We start from the raw sequence: 14,776 nt of genomic DNA, 5'->3' as shown, positions 1-14,776 counted from the left end.
TGAGCCAGAACTACCCAGCTGAACTGCTCCAAGATTCCTGGCCCATAGTAACCATGTGAGATAAGAAATATTTGCTGTTTTAAGAGTTAGAGGAATTGTGCAACAGGAGATAACTAATACCAATAGCTAAAATATCTAGAGGATAAAAGAAATCCTGTCATGTTTAGTGCATTTTTCTAGTCATCAAATATTTACTGAGCACTTACTATGAACGGGGTACTGTCCTAGATACTAGGGACACATTCTAGTAGATAATAATCAAACAATCAAATAAGTACATGTAGAATGCCATGAGAAAAACATAAATGCATGAATGCATGTTGTACCACTCAGACTCCTACATGCAGAGGGCTGAATCTAGTAGTTGTCTCAGCAGGAAGGGATCTAAGAGCTGATGGAAAGCTCACAGAAAAACAACCTCCAGAACTATACTATAAAATTGATCTGAAGGGAAGCTGCAGCTGCTGCTGCCACCACTGATCTTTACGCCACACTGCCTTTGACACAGGCAAAGGCTGCTTTCGCTCCTGCCAACATGGAAGCTTGGGGCTCCGGCTGACACTTGCATTAACACAAGGAGTGCCCATGTTCAGCCTGCTTGTCACACAGCTGCCTTCCAAAGCAAAGCCTTCCATCTGATCAGCGGTATCTGCACTCCACTGGTAAGAGGGGCTGGAAATTCCAGATTTTCTTTTTTAATTCTACATTAGAAAAATTGGAGTTTACATTGGGTTCACAATATGGAAAACTACTAAAATGAGAAGAAGGTATACAAAATATTTGGGAAAATCATGCATGACAGATATCCACTGTCAAGTAAGGTAAGCTGGAGAGTAAGGGGGTGTTAATTTAGATAGTGTGGTCAGGGAAGACTTCCCTGAGAAGGCAGTATGTGAACAGATACCTGGAGGAAATAAAAAAGCAAGTGCAAAGGCCTTGAGAAAATAGCGTATTTGTTATACTTGAGCAACAGAAAACAGATCAGTGTACCCAGAGCAGAATTACTGAGTGGGCTAAAGAGAGGAGACAAAGTCAGAGAGATAATGAAGGAGAGGGTCAATCAGGAAGTAGGAGCATTTTGTTGGCTATGATAAGGAGGCATTTAAAGCCGGTTTCTCAATCCTATTCGTTTAAGTACAGGCTAACGAAATATAAGTTGGAGGCAGGGGAAATAATTCAATATTCCTTCAATCAGGCCTAACATCGGTGGCTTTTAGGACCCTTGTCCTTTGCCAGCTCCCTCCTCCAATTTGCCCTCCCCCAGGCCAAAGTAAATATGCTTTTATATGGTCTACATTGATTTGATTCCCAGTTTTCTTTCTTTCAAGGCCTTCTTTCTTATTTTTGTATCATAACCTGTGCTTCAGTAAGGAACTAGTTGAAATGGGACAGGACACCAGAGAGCTATTTACAGAAAGTGATGCTGTATTAGTCCGTTCTCACACTGCTATAAAGAACTACTTAAGACTGGGTAATTTATAAAGAAAAGAGGTTTAATTGGCTCATGGTTCTGCAGGCTGTACAGGAAGAATGGATTGGGAGGCCTCAGAAAACTTACAATCATGGCAGAAGGCAAAGGGAAAGCAGGCACGTCTTACACTGGCTGGAACAGGAGGAAGAGAGTGAGATGGAAGGTGCTACACACTTTTAAACAACTAGATCTCTCAAGAATGCACTCATTGTCATGAGGACAGCACCAAAGGGGAAATCCACTCCCAATGATTCAATCACTTCCCACCAGGCCCCATGTCCACTACTGGGGATTACAATTTGGCAAGAGATTTGGGCAGGGACACAGAGCAAACTAGGAAAAAAATTCATCCTAAGGAAAGTGAGAGTCAAGTTACACTAATTAGATTCAGACAAAAGTGGATAAGGTAGGAGTGAAGGGATGATTTAGGTACCACCACGACTGGCATGCAGATTCTCCTTAGATTAATCCACCCACACAGGACTCACTTGCGCCCTAAGGCATACAACTATAATTTTAAAAGAGTGAAATACTCTAAGATCTGCACTGGTACAAGATGGCAGCACACTGATCCCAGCAACTCGTGCAGTGGTGAGCAAGGACAGGAATGACCTCTGAGGAGATAAATAAGTGTTATAGAATAGATACTGGCAGTAACCAAGAACAGGGTTTATATTTAGCACACCGTGTTAGAGCTGCCTCTTTGGACATCATTAAAACTAGAAAATATTGGCCGGGCACAGTAGCTCACGCCTGTAATCCCAGCACTTTGGGAGGCCAAGGCAGGTGGATCACCTGAGGTCAGGAGTTCGAGACCAGCCTGGCCAACATGGTGAAACCCTGTCTCTACTAAAAATTCAAAAATTAGCTGGGTGTGGAGGGGGACACCTGTAATCCCAGCTACTTGGGGGGCTGAGGCAGGAGATTCACTTGAACCCGGGAGGTGGAGGTTGCAGTGAGCTGAGATTGCACCATTGCACTCCAGCCTGGGTGACAGAGTAAGACTCTGTCGCAAAAAAAAAAAAAAAAGAAAAAAGAAAAAGAAAAAGAAAAAAGAAAAAAAAGAAAAAGAAAGTAATCATAGAAACCTAGTGCAGGAAATGAAACACTTGGCTAACATAAGGCAGCAAAAAGGACCAATTTATGAGTCAGTGAAATGAGATTTGCGGAAATCCAGTTCCACTTGGAACAAATATAAAAGCTTTTAGTCTCCTTTGAATGCGAAGGACTGAAGCCAGAAAAATGACAATGACCCTCTGACATTATACAGGTTATATGAGAATCATGCCTAAATATTAGAAGTTTGGTCAGGTCCTTCATGATTTAACAATATGTTTCGGACATCTTGAGGAAAGAAGAGACTTGTGCAAAAAGAGTCTAGGGCTTGGGTTGGGGATTGTGGGTAGTTATTGATATCCTATAGTTAATTGCAGCTGTTCTGCTTCTTCCTCAAAATGAAATTATTTAGATCGCAAATCTATTAACAACTAGGTAGAAATGCAAAGCCTTGACTAGTTGTTCATGCTGTGCATTGAATAAAGACACTACATCCAAGGGATATACTTCACACCAGTCCCAGAATTAAAAATTTGCTTTTTATAACTCTTCTTGCTGTAGTTAACAGTTGCTTGGGGATAAAAGTCATTTTTTTCCTATGTCTAGGAATTTGGTTTGTATATGAGATAAATAAGTATAAACCAAAGCCAAATAGCCTTCAGGCTACCTTTATTCTGAGAAATAACCCTTCAGGGCTTGCTTTGCTCCAAATTGAAGAGTGTATTTGGTTCAATTTTCCTTCTTCAAGTCAAGAAAGCAAATGGCAACCAAATGTCCCAGCAGTGAAGAGCTTATGTAAGTGACCTCTTCACTCTATCCAGCAGGCTACCATCTGAAAGCCCTCCTTTTCCAGACCTTGTCATCTTTACTACTCAGAGTACCAGGATTTCTAGGCATCCCACACCGCTGGGACAGCACTGAGCTAGGCAAGCAAGGATCTTGCCAATCCCAGGATCATAGAGGGAAAACTCTGACAACAGCCACTTGTTCCCAAATGTTCCACATTTCTTCTGATTCCCTGGGAAGCCTTGACCTCCTAGAATCCTCAAGCCTCTGTGAGTACATTGGACGTGGGGTGCTAGAATACTCATTATATAAGCCCCTAATGCTTAGAGCTTCAAGGCTCTGTGTCAGCTGCTAGGGCCATACCACTTGAACACTGAGCAAACATGCAGTTTATTGACTTCATCAAGGCTCTGACACTACTTGGACCTCAGCCCGCCAAGGCCCTTGAATCAAAAAGAGTCAATCAAATTACATCCTTTCTCTGTATCACCTTTAAGCACTGGTTTAAAGCCAACATTCCAGAGTACTGTGATCTCATTCAGTCTGTGCTTTGTTAACTCTAGTATCCCTATTGATGTATAAGCATTCCTGATCATTCAGCCTTGCCTACAATAAAAATATCAGTTGCCCTAATTTTCACACTGTTTGTGGGAAAGCAATACACTGCTTCTATTTGGCTTGATTAGATGGCATTGATCCCCCAACTTCTGAGGAACTGGCCAACACTAATGGGAGTCACATTGCTTGAGTACAGTAGGTCTCTGAGTAGTTGTTTATGCTGTGCACTGCCATATCTGGTACTGAGCAGTTAATGATTATTCACTCAAGTATTTAGATGTAGGCTTTGCGCACAAATTGCTTCAACTACATAACTAACTGTTTGAACTTCTTGAGAAATTAGAAACTTAAGCTGAAATGTGGTTGAGTATTTATATGCACTATGAGGATAGTTTTTCACATTATTTTAAAGTTAAGGGGCAGGGGAGGCAGAGGTTACTGAAATTAGTAAAGAGATGCACTATGCAAGTTATCTGGTATGATATAAAGATATGTCATTAAATTTGAGTGATTTAAATCATTGTTTCCCAGAATGAAAATCACAAATATTCACTTTCATGAAAATGTTTGCTAGGTATCTTATTATCTCCAATTACTTAAAAACAAAATTTTAAAAAATGAATGCATCCCCCTTCTCCAAATAAAACAAAGCTCTAATTTTGTCTGTAAACTGAAGTTCAGATCACACATAATTTTTATCTCAGAATCCTTTGGGCTAACATTAAGGACTGAAACAACCAAAAGTATTCAATTATAATTTTTTTAAAGAATAGTGTTTTAAAACTTACTAGTCAGGCATTAGAAAAGTTATCAAATCTTTTCACAGTATCAGATTAGGCAAATTTGCATCAAGGTAACTTGGCAAAAATCATGTAATTCAAACAATCAAGTCATTTGTCTCCCTCATAGCTTCTTTCACACACTGACTGACTGAGTAACATGTGTTAACTTGTATTCTGAGGGAGGAGCTGATCTTTATGAGACATTTGACTAAATGACCATGAAGGAAAATAAGGCACTTTCTTTTCTTCAGACTTATTCCAATTCTTAATCTACTATGCAATAGACATTCCTTGTGTTGTATCCAGCTAGCTTGGGTTTAATATGCCACTGCTTTGTCTTTCTGTTACACATACAGTTTTGATTTATTTACAGTATATATTGTGCCATTTTGGTTTTTATATTGTTTGGTTGGTTGAATAAATTCGTGACACTTGAGGTGATAGTTGTCAAAAACAATACCAGTATTTGATCCAGTTTCATCTCAACTATGTTATACCTGGACATTTTAGATGTTTATCAAAGGTCTTTTATGGGTAAGAAAGGAAATGTATGAAATAATAAATGTGCGACATTTATGAGTAATGTTGGCTGTGAACAAACTTTTGAAAACTTGGTTGACAAAATTTTGGATCAACTGAAAAAAAGCATGACTTTTGAAATATCTGAATGCCTTGGTTCTCAGTATTATCATTCTTTATTGAATTTATTTCTCATTAAAATATGTAGTTTTAAGACTTTTTTCTAAAAGTATTATGTAATTTTTTTAGCATGGGTAGATGGGAGTGTCAATTGTGTGTTATCATACAGTTGACATGTATTTTTGTCTATTCTTTATTATCTAGTAGTTTCATGCTATATATACCATAACCAACTACTATAGCCTATGAGTAACATGTAAGATAATGTGTTTACAGCCATTGTTACAAGTTTATAATGTGTTTTTCTGTTTTGTTTTATATGTATGTTATAATATTCAAAAAGAATTTTGTTCTTGATTGAGGAAAGGATACAAAATGCAAAATCCACAATTTTGATAACTGCAAATTGCCAATTGTTTGGCAGTACTTTGTTATATTGGGTGTCTTGTCTTTTTTTTGGGCTTTTAGTTAGCTAATGAATGGATACATTAGACAATTTTGGGTTTTAGTTGGGATTTTACACAGCTTACATTTTAATTATTTGGTTCTGTGCTGTTTCTGTTAACCTACAGCATTATTTTAATAAATGTTATTATATCAACCTGCAAAAAAAAATTCATGTTACTTGTCGCTTCCAGGTTGTAAAGATACCAGATATACCCTATTTGTCAGATAAAGCTTAGAATTTTCAGTGAGAGCCTGGAACTTAGCAGACACTCTAAATATTTATCAAACATACTAAATAAATAAGGAAATAAATGTTTTTCTTTTATATATACACTGGAAGTGAGGGCCACAAAATGGAAAAATAAAGCACATGTCTTTTTCTTTTTCTTTCTTTAAAGATCATTTTAGTCATTGATGCAAACTGCACCTTCATATATGGGACAGTCTCTTGTTCAAAGTTCACAGGTAACCATAGTAGCAGAGTGGTAGTGACTTCATGCAGGCATAAGGCACTCTACTGAGAAGTAAATAAGCTACCTAGTTAACAGTATTGATTAGCTATAATTACTTGACTATGATTTTTATATAGTCTCCCTTAAATTATCAAATAACCAAAATAAAGTGCACTGCAGTTCACTTGATCAATAACTGTAAAGTCAAAACAGATATTCTAAACTGCCTGCAACAAAATTCTTTGGTAAGTCAGCAACCAGCAAGAAGTTTAAAAGAGAAGTTGCCAGAGCTTCCTTCTCATTATGCTACCTAAGACAATTACCCTACTTTCTTTGTCTCTGGGCATTAATAAAAATATATTAATGTTTAATGATGACGGCAGTAGTAGCTAAGACTTATTGAGCACTAACTGATTTGTACTTTACTTACGTTATCTCATTTAATCATCGTCTTATAAGATTGTCTCATCTCCATTTCACAGATGGAGAAAAGTGAGCCTTAGACTTGCCAAGTAAGACACGTAATAATAAGTGCCATTCCCAGAGATCCCAAGCTGAAGCAGTCTTATTCTTCTGGAAACAGGCTTTCGTAGTTTCATCAGTTGACCAATTTTCAAAGTTCTGTGAGCCATTTGTAGAGAAAACATCAGAACTGTAAGAGCTAAGTCCCTCCAGGTGAGTACCCTTGTGCAAGTAATTTGATGAAATAATAATATTAAACACGATTTTTTCATTTGTTTATTGTCTGGGACATAAGTGTCATGATGGCAGAAACCAGGTCTTTCATCTTCAGAGCTGGATTATCTTGCCAGGCACATGGTAGCTGCTCAACAGTTGTACAATGAGAGTGTGGGTAGACAAATAAATCATGTACAGTCAAAAATTATACATTTCATAGAAATAGATTTAATTTTTTTATTTTAAATTGTTAAAGATGTACCTTGTAAACATATGACTTTTTGAATGCCACAGATCAGTGAATATAGCTTAAAAACAGAAATTTGCTTTTATTCAAGTGAACATATAGTAACATTATGTAAAACATCATTTGTCATAAAGAAAATATTCTAAAAATAGTTCACATAATTTTAGATTTTGGAAAAATTTCAAAAAAAAAAAATTAAAAAAATTAAAATGACCAAACAGTCAAAAGAACCTTGAGGAAAAAATAAACAAAGCTAGAGGTCTCAAAATTTCTGATTTTAAAATGTATTTCAAAGCTGTAGTAATCCAAACAGTAAGATACTGGTAGAAAGACAAAAATACAGTCCTGTAGAATGGAATAGAGCCCAAAAATAAGCCCTCTCATATATAGTCAAATAATCTTTGACAAATGTGCCCGGGCTATACAATGGAGAAACACTAGTCTCTTCAATAAATAGTGTTGGGAAAATTAGATAGCCACATGACAAAAAATTAGTTAAATTCTAATTTTAAACTATATACAAAAATTAATTCAAAATGGACCTAGCCATAAGACCTGAAACTATAGAACTCCTAGAAGAAAACATAGGAAAAGATCTTCATGACATTAGTTTTGGGAATAATTTTTTGGAAACGACACCGAAAGCACAGGTAACAGAAGCAGAAATAGACAAATGAACTACATCAAAATTTAAAGAGTGTGACAAAGGAATAAACAGCAGAGTAAAAAGATTATTTACAAAATAAGAGAAAATATTTGCAAACCATATATCTAAGTGATTAATAACCAGAGTATACAACTCAACAACAACTACTCAACAAATAATTAAGAGATGAGACTGGGCTTGGTGGCTCACTCCTGTAATTCCAATTACTAAGGAGGCTGAGGCAGGAGGATTGCTTGAGACCAGGAGTTTGAGAACAGCCCTGGTAACATAGTGAGACTCTGTCTCTAAAAAATAAAAAATTAGTCAGGTTCAGTGATGTGTGCCTGTAGTCCCAGTTACTCAGGATGCTGAAGCAAGAGGATTGCTTGACCCCAGGAGTTCAAAGCTGCAGTGAGCTGTAATTGTGCCACTGCACTCCAGCCTAGGCAACAGAGAAAGACCCTTTTTTTTTTAGGAGTAGGGGAGGAGTGGAAGGAAATGGACAAAGGACTTGAATAGACATTTCTCCAAAGAAGATATACAAATGCCCATCAAACAAATGAAAAGATGCTAAACATCACTAATCATCAGGAAAATATAGATTAAAACCACAATAAGATATCATCTCACAATTGTCAGGATGGCTTCTATCAAAAAAAGAAAGAAAAAAAAAACAGAAAATAACAAGTGCTGGTGAGGATGTAGAGAAATTGGAACCCTTGAGAACACTGTTGGTGAGAATGTAAAATGATTCAGCTACTATAGAAAACTTTATGGAGATTCCTCAAAATATTAAATATATAATCACCATATGATCCAGCAATCCCACTTCTGGAAATAGACCCAAAAGAATTGAAAATATCAAAGAGATTTGCACACCCGTGTTCATTGCAGCATTATTGACAATAGCCAAGAGTTGGAAGCAACCTAAATATATATGGCAGATGAATGGATAAATAAAATGTGATGTACATAACATACAGTGAAATATTATTCAGCTTTAAAAAAGAAAACCCTGCCAAATGCTACAAAACCTTTAGGACATTACACTAACTGAAATAAGTCAATTACGAAAAGAGAAATGATTCCACTTATATGAGATATCTAAAGTAGTCAACTCTTGGAAACAGAAAACAGAATGGTGGCTGCCAGAGGCAGAAAACTTGGGGACAATGGAAGATGTTAACAGATACAGAGTTTCAGTTTTGTAAGATGAAAAAGCGCTATGGATCTGTTGCACAACAATGTACATATAAGTAATATTATTGTACTGCACACGTAAAAATGGTTAAGATGGTAAATTTTATGTTTTTGCCACACACAAAAACCCATATAATTGCCAACTTCTCATTATGTAAAACATGTATATTGCTTTTAAAACCAACTGGTCAACCAACCCTCTACTTCATTAGCCTTTTATAAAAGGTAGTATATTTTGCAACCAAATAACAGACACAATCTAATCTCAGAATAAAAATAACACTCTGGACTGGAGCTCACCTCTCCCGGCTGTGGGATGCCGAAGCCATGCAGGTGCAGAGCAAAGCAGGTAGCTGCTGGCTGTGAGGAGGCTGTGGAAGGTGTGAGGAGACTGTGCGTTAATAAAAATATCCACGGAGAACACTGAAAACTCAGTGGATTCAAAAATCTATTAAAAATTTGGAACTGAAGATCATACATGGAAGCGAATCAATGGACTCTGGAATATCCTTGGACAACAGTTATAAAATGGATTGTCCTGAAACGGGTGTATGTATTATATAACAATTAATGATAATAAGTGGAATCATAAAAGCTTTGGAATGGCATCTTGGTCTGGTACAGATGTCGATGTGGCAAACCTCAGGGAAACACTCACAAACTTGAAATGTGAAGTCAGGAATAAAAATGATCTTACATGTCAAGAAATTGTGGAATTGATGTGCAATGTTTCTTAAGAAGATCAGAGCAAAAGGAGCAGTTTTGTTTGTGTGCTTCTGAGCCATGGTGAAGAAGGAATAATTTTTGGAACAAATGGACCTGTTGACCAGGAAAAGATAACAAGTTTTTTCAGAGGGGATTGTTGTAGAAGTCTAACTGGAAAACCCAAGCTTTTCACTATTCAGGCCTGCCATGGTACAGAACTGGATCTGGCATTGAGACAGACAGTGGTATTGATGATGACATGGCGTGTCATAAAATACCAGTGGAGGCCGACTTCTTGTATGCATATGGGACATCATTTGCTAATAAATTGAGACTGGAGAACCAAAGAAAGATAAGAGTGAGAGATCACCCTAAGATTCTTTAGCAACTCAGTGGATTAAACGCCGTTTACTATGATGGAGAACACTACAGAAGGAATATAATTGGAGGAAGGTGAGAAATAAGAAGTTCACTTTTGGTCACTTTAAATTTGAGATGCTTGTGCAACATCCAATCAGACATTCGGAGTAATCTATGGTTCAAAGAAAATTCTGAGCTGGAAACATACTTTGGGTATAATCAGCAGATAGGAGCTATTAAAGTCTTGAAATGCAAGTGTGAGTATAGGTAAAGAAAAGAAGAGATTTAGGACTGAGTCCTGGGTACTTCAACATGTAAAAGTCTGGAAGAGAAAGGTAATACAGCAAAGGAGGCTTCGTGGAATGGGGGACTTCATGGGGAATATCTTCAAAGTCAAGTAAGGACATGTTTTCGAGGAGAAAGTGAACAATTCTATCATGACCTCTTGAAATGAGGACTGAATATTGGCATTAACTTTGGCAATGTCAATATTGGAGGTCTTTGGTAATCTGAGTAAGAGTTGTCTGTGTGCAGTGATATAAGTGAGTGATGTAAGTGAGTAAGGCTAAATTGGAATGGTTCCAAGAGAGAACTAGAGGTAAAGAGAGGATCGCATCTATAAACAATTTTTTCAGGGAGTGTCTATGAAAGGGAGAACCATGGGATCTCTGCTACAAGAAGATGTGGCATCTTGGGATAATTTTTTATTTAAGATTAGAAATGTCATATCAGGTTTTTATGCAAATGGAAAAGAACTAAACATCTAGGAATGATATGGATAAAAGCGAACACTGTGAGTAGGAAAGAGGGGATTGAATGCAGTGACTGAGGGGATGATTTGACCTAAAATAGGCACATTGCTCCTCCTAAACAATAACAGGAAGGGAGGCAGTGGCTATGATCTCTAAAGGATGCAGGTCAGTGCATTTGGTCAGATAAGGATTTTATCTTCTGATTGCTTCTATTTTCTCAATAAAATCAGAAGCAAGGTCACCTACTGAGAATCTAAGTTTGAGAAAGTCAAAGGTTTAAGGACAGGAAAACTGTCTTCTCTGGAAATAAAAGAAATGTTGACTAGAAAAATATAGTAGAATATACATTTCAATGTTTTATCCATGTCATTAACTTTACATAAGATAGTATGTTTTTAGCAAAAAGGTAAAAAACACCTGAGGATGAACTAAATTCCACCTGTTCCCGTTTCTGAGTAAGCTAGAATGTGAGGTCCAAGAGGGAAAGGATTGTTGTCTACTTTGTAAAAAAAAAAATCACTGTGCATAGAACATTGTAGACATGGTAGATGCTCAAGAAACATTTAGTGAATGATTTCACGAATGAGGAGGCGCTGTATCTCTAGTTTTTGTCATTGCTACAGATGGTCTTCACACCCACAAATATTTACCTTTTCACCTTATCCTAGCACATTTTTAGTAGCACTTTCCTAATTTATTTTTTTAAATATATGGTCATTTTTAAGAAAGCATTTTGTGGTTTACATTCATCTATTTTTCATTCTTCAAAATGTTGTTTTGCAGTATCTAATGGACAGTTTAAAAGCTTCATGAATGAAAAGGCACCTTTTGTTAAAATTAAATGAACGCAAAAGAATGAAAAGTTTGGGCTGAGTTCAAAATTGTAAGCTCCCAAGGAAAATAAATGCACAAAACTTCTGGTTTTCATTTCCCATATTCTTATATTAAACATGAAATTCAAGGGTTCCGACTGAATTAGAAAACTTAAAATTTGAGGACAAATTTCTGACGATAAAATGTTCTAAAGACTCTTAAATCAAAATCTTACTAAACAGCCTGACTAGCAATCGTATTTTTTTATTTCAATGTGTTTATTTTTCTACAACAACAGTAAAAATTTTACTAAATCCCCAACTCTCTGTAATTATTTCACAGAAATGAATGGTTCTGTGTGTTTACTGAGAAGAGAACAGAAGATCTGTTACTCTTCAACCACTGGAGGATATTAATCTTACTCTTTCTCATAAAACTGTCTAATAAACATAAGAAAAATATAAAAATTTGCTAGCAAACACAGAAATGCAAGTAAAAGCAATAAGGCAGCATTTTCACCAATTAAGAAGGTAATGAACATCACTATATATATAGGTTTTTCATATTGTTATAATTTTCTTAGGAAAAATTTTTCAGTATGGAATAATTGAATGAAAATCTTGAGGCTGGGGGCAGTGGCTCACGCCTGTAATCCGAGCACTTTGGGAGGCCGAGGCGGCGGATCACCTGAGGTCAGGAGTTCGAGACCAGCCTCGTCAACATGCTGAAACCCCGTCCCTACTAAAAATACGAAAATTCGCCAAGTGTGATGTCTGTGCCTGTAATCCCAGCTACTCAGGAGGCTGAGGCTGGAGAATTGCATGAACCCTGGAGGCAGAGGTTGCAGTGAGCTGAGATCATAGCACTGCACTCCAGGCTGGGCAACAGAGTGAGATGCCATCTCAAACAGAAAGAAAAGAAAAGAAGAAAAGAGAAAAAAAGATGGAAGGAAGGAAGCAAGCAAGGAAGGAAGGAAAAGAAAGAAAGAAAGAGAGAAAGGAGGGAAGGAAGGAAGGAAGGGAAATCTGGAAATATATAGATAAATTACTTCAGAAAATATAACAAATTACTATAGTGAAAGCACAAATTTTATAACATCCTGCCATCACTGGCTTCTTGTCATTTAAACTTTTTTAACTTAATATAGTAAATTTTACTCTTTTTGATGTACACTCTATGAGTATTGACAAATGTATAGTGTCATGTAACCACACCACAATCAATATATATAACAATCCATCACCCCAAAAATGCCCCTTTGTATAGTCAACCCCTTCCCACCCAGCTCCTGGCAACAACTGATCTGTTCTCTGTACTTGTAATTTGTCTTTTTCCAGGATGTCATATATTTGGGCTTATACACTATTAAGCCTTTTGAGCTTGGCTTATTTCACTAACATAAGACATTTGAGATTCTTCCATATTGTTGCATGAATCAATCATTTTCTTCCTTTTATCACTGAGTAGTGTTCCATTTTGCATATGTACCAGAGTTGAGTATCCATTAATCAGTTGAGTTGTTCACAGTCTTTGGTGATTATAAATAAAGTCACTGTAAACATTTCCATATGGGTTTTTGTGTGAACCTAAGATTTATTTCTCTTAATTGTCACTTTTTAGAAAAAATATTTATCATTTTTTTTTATTGCATTTAAGTACCCCTGCTACAAATTCAAGTTTTCCCAGGGGATATTAGTATCCCAGTTTGAGAAACATAAGCTTAGGTGAAGCCATATCTAAGATAATTGTACATAAAACTCTGAGCACTTAGTTTAAATTTGGAAAGTTCTAGAGATACAAAGAAATCCTCAAATATAAAATTAATTGTGAAGTTTTAAAATATTGAGACTAGTTAATGTGCATTTGTTTGTTTTTTAATAATGACTCCAACTTCCAAAACTTAACTTTGAATGCTTCTGTTGGTTATAGGGAAATATGTAAGAAGACATAAAAACTTTTTGAATGTAAAGTTTCCAAAATAACTCGAAATTTGAATGATGTTAATTTCCAACAATCTTAATTCTAAAAATAAGACAATAATAATTGTCCTTGTCTATAAGAAGTTTACAGATGCACTGGGGAAGTTTATCTTGTGCTTAAAGGGTGAAATAACAATCCAGGACAGAAGGGTAAAAATATCAAATGAGCATAATAGTTAGTAAGTACTAATGGAGTTCAGAGATATAGGATACTTCATTTGAAGTTGCTGGCTTCTTCTATAACTGGTACACTTTGGAGTGTGAAGACAATTTAGAAAGACTCTTTGCATTGATTCTTTTCTCTGTCCCTGTAAAGAACTTTAATGAGTTACAATGTCACCCAAGACAATTAGAATACCCCTTTGGCTCTCAAATAACAAAATATAGTTGTCTGTGTATCCAGAGTACATCAAGCGTCATCTTATAAAACTGTCTGGTAGTATTACCCATATGATAGATTATATAATGCTACTATTAAATTTGGAGAACATTAACAGAGGAGGATGAAGGACTAATGAGTCATTCTCAAGTAAAGTCATCTGATTCTATTTGTACAACAGTCTAATAAAAATCAGATGTAGCTAAGTCTCAATTCAGATATAATTTTACAGGCGGAAAATAATAGTGTATTTTCATAATACCAAAGAGAATACACTGCCGGCAAGTTTCCCAAAATGTGTTTACTTACCATATCATATAGGAAAAAGTATCAGAGTTGATATAAAAATATTTTTGCACCCAAAAGCACATAAACAAGCACATATGCTTCTTTTTGTTTCTCCCTCCCTTTCCCAGTTTTCTTCCTTCCTGCTACTTCGTCTCCACCCATCTTCCTTCCCATGGATACATACCACAAATGTGCACGAAGTCATCAAAAAAGCGTATTTATTTTTAAGTTTAGAAGATTTGGTTCCTAGACATCTAATCACCAAGAAGCATAAAACTATTTTATATTAACTACTGAATTTTAAATATGTGAAATAGAGACAGATGATGATGAAGATAGATTGATTGATAGATAGATAGATGAGAGATAGATGATAGATAGATAGATAGATAGATGATAGATAGATAGATAGATAGATAGATAGATAGATAGATAGATAGATAGATAGATAGATAGATAGAAGTCAACCTGCTATATCTGTGGGTTGCATATCTGTGGATTCAACCAAATGTGGATCGAAAAGACTTGAAAAAAATAG

At 36.1% G+C, this 14,776-nt stretch overlaps 1 pseudogene; it reads left to right on the top strand.

Annotated features, from left to right (window-relative positions):
- The first annotated feature begins 9,289 nt into the window (after window positions 1-9,289).
- The window catches only part of LOC105538154, a 9,668-nt pseudogene continuing 4,181 nt past the window's right edge, over window positions 9,290-14,776 (top strand).

This window comes from Mandrillus leucophaeus, unplaced genomic scaffold (genome assembly GCF_000951045.1).
Source record: "Mandrillus leucophaeus isolate KB7577 unplaced genomic scaffold, Mleu.le_1.0 Scaffold103, whole genome shotgun sequence".
In the NCBI taxonomy this organism is placed as follows: domain Eukaryota; kingdom Metazoa; phylum Chordata; class Mammalia; order Primates; family Cercopithecidae; genus Mandrillus; species Mandrillus leucophaeus.
This window is presented reverse-complemented; position numbering and strand designations above follow the sequence as displayed.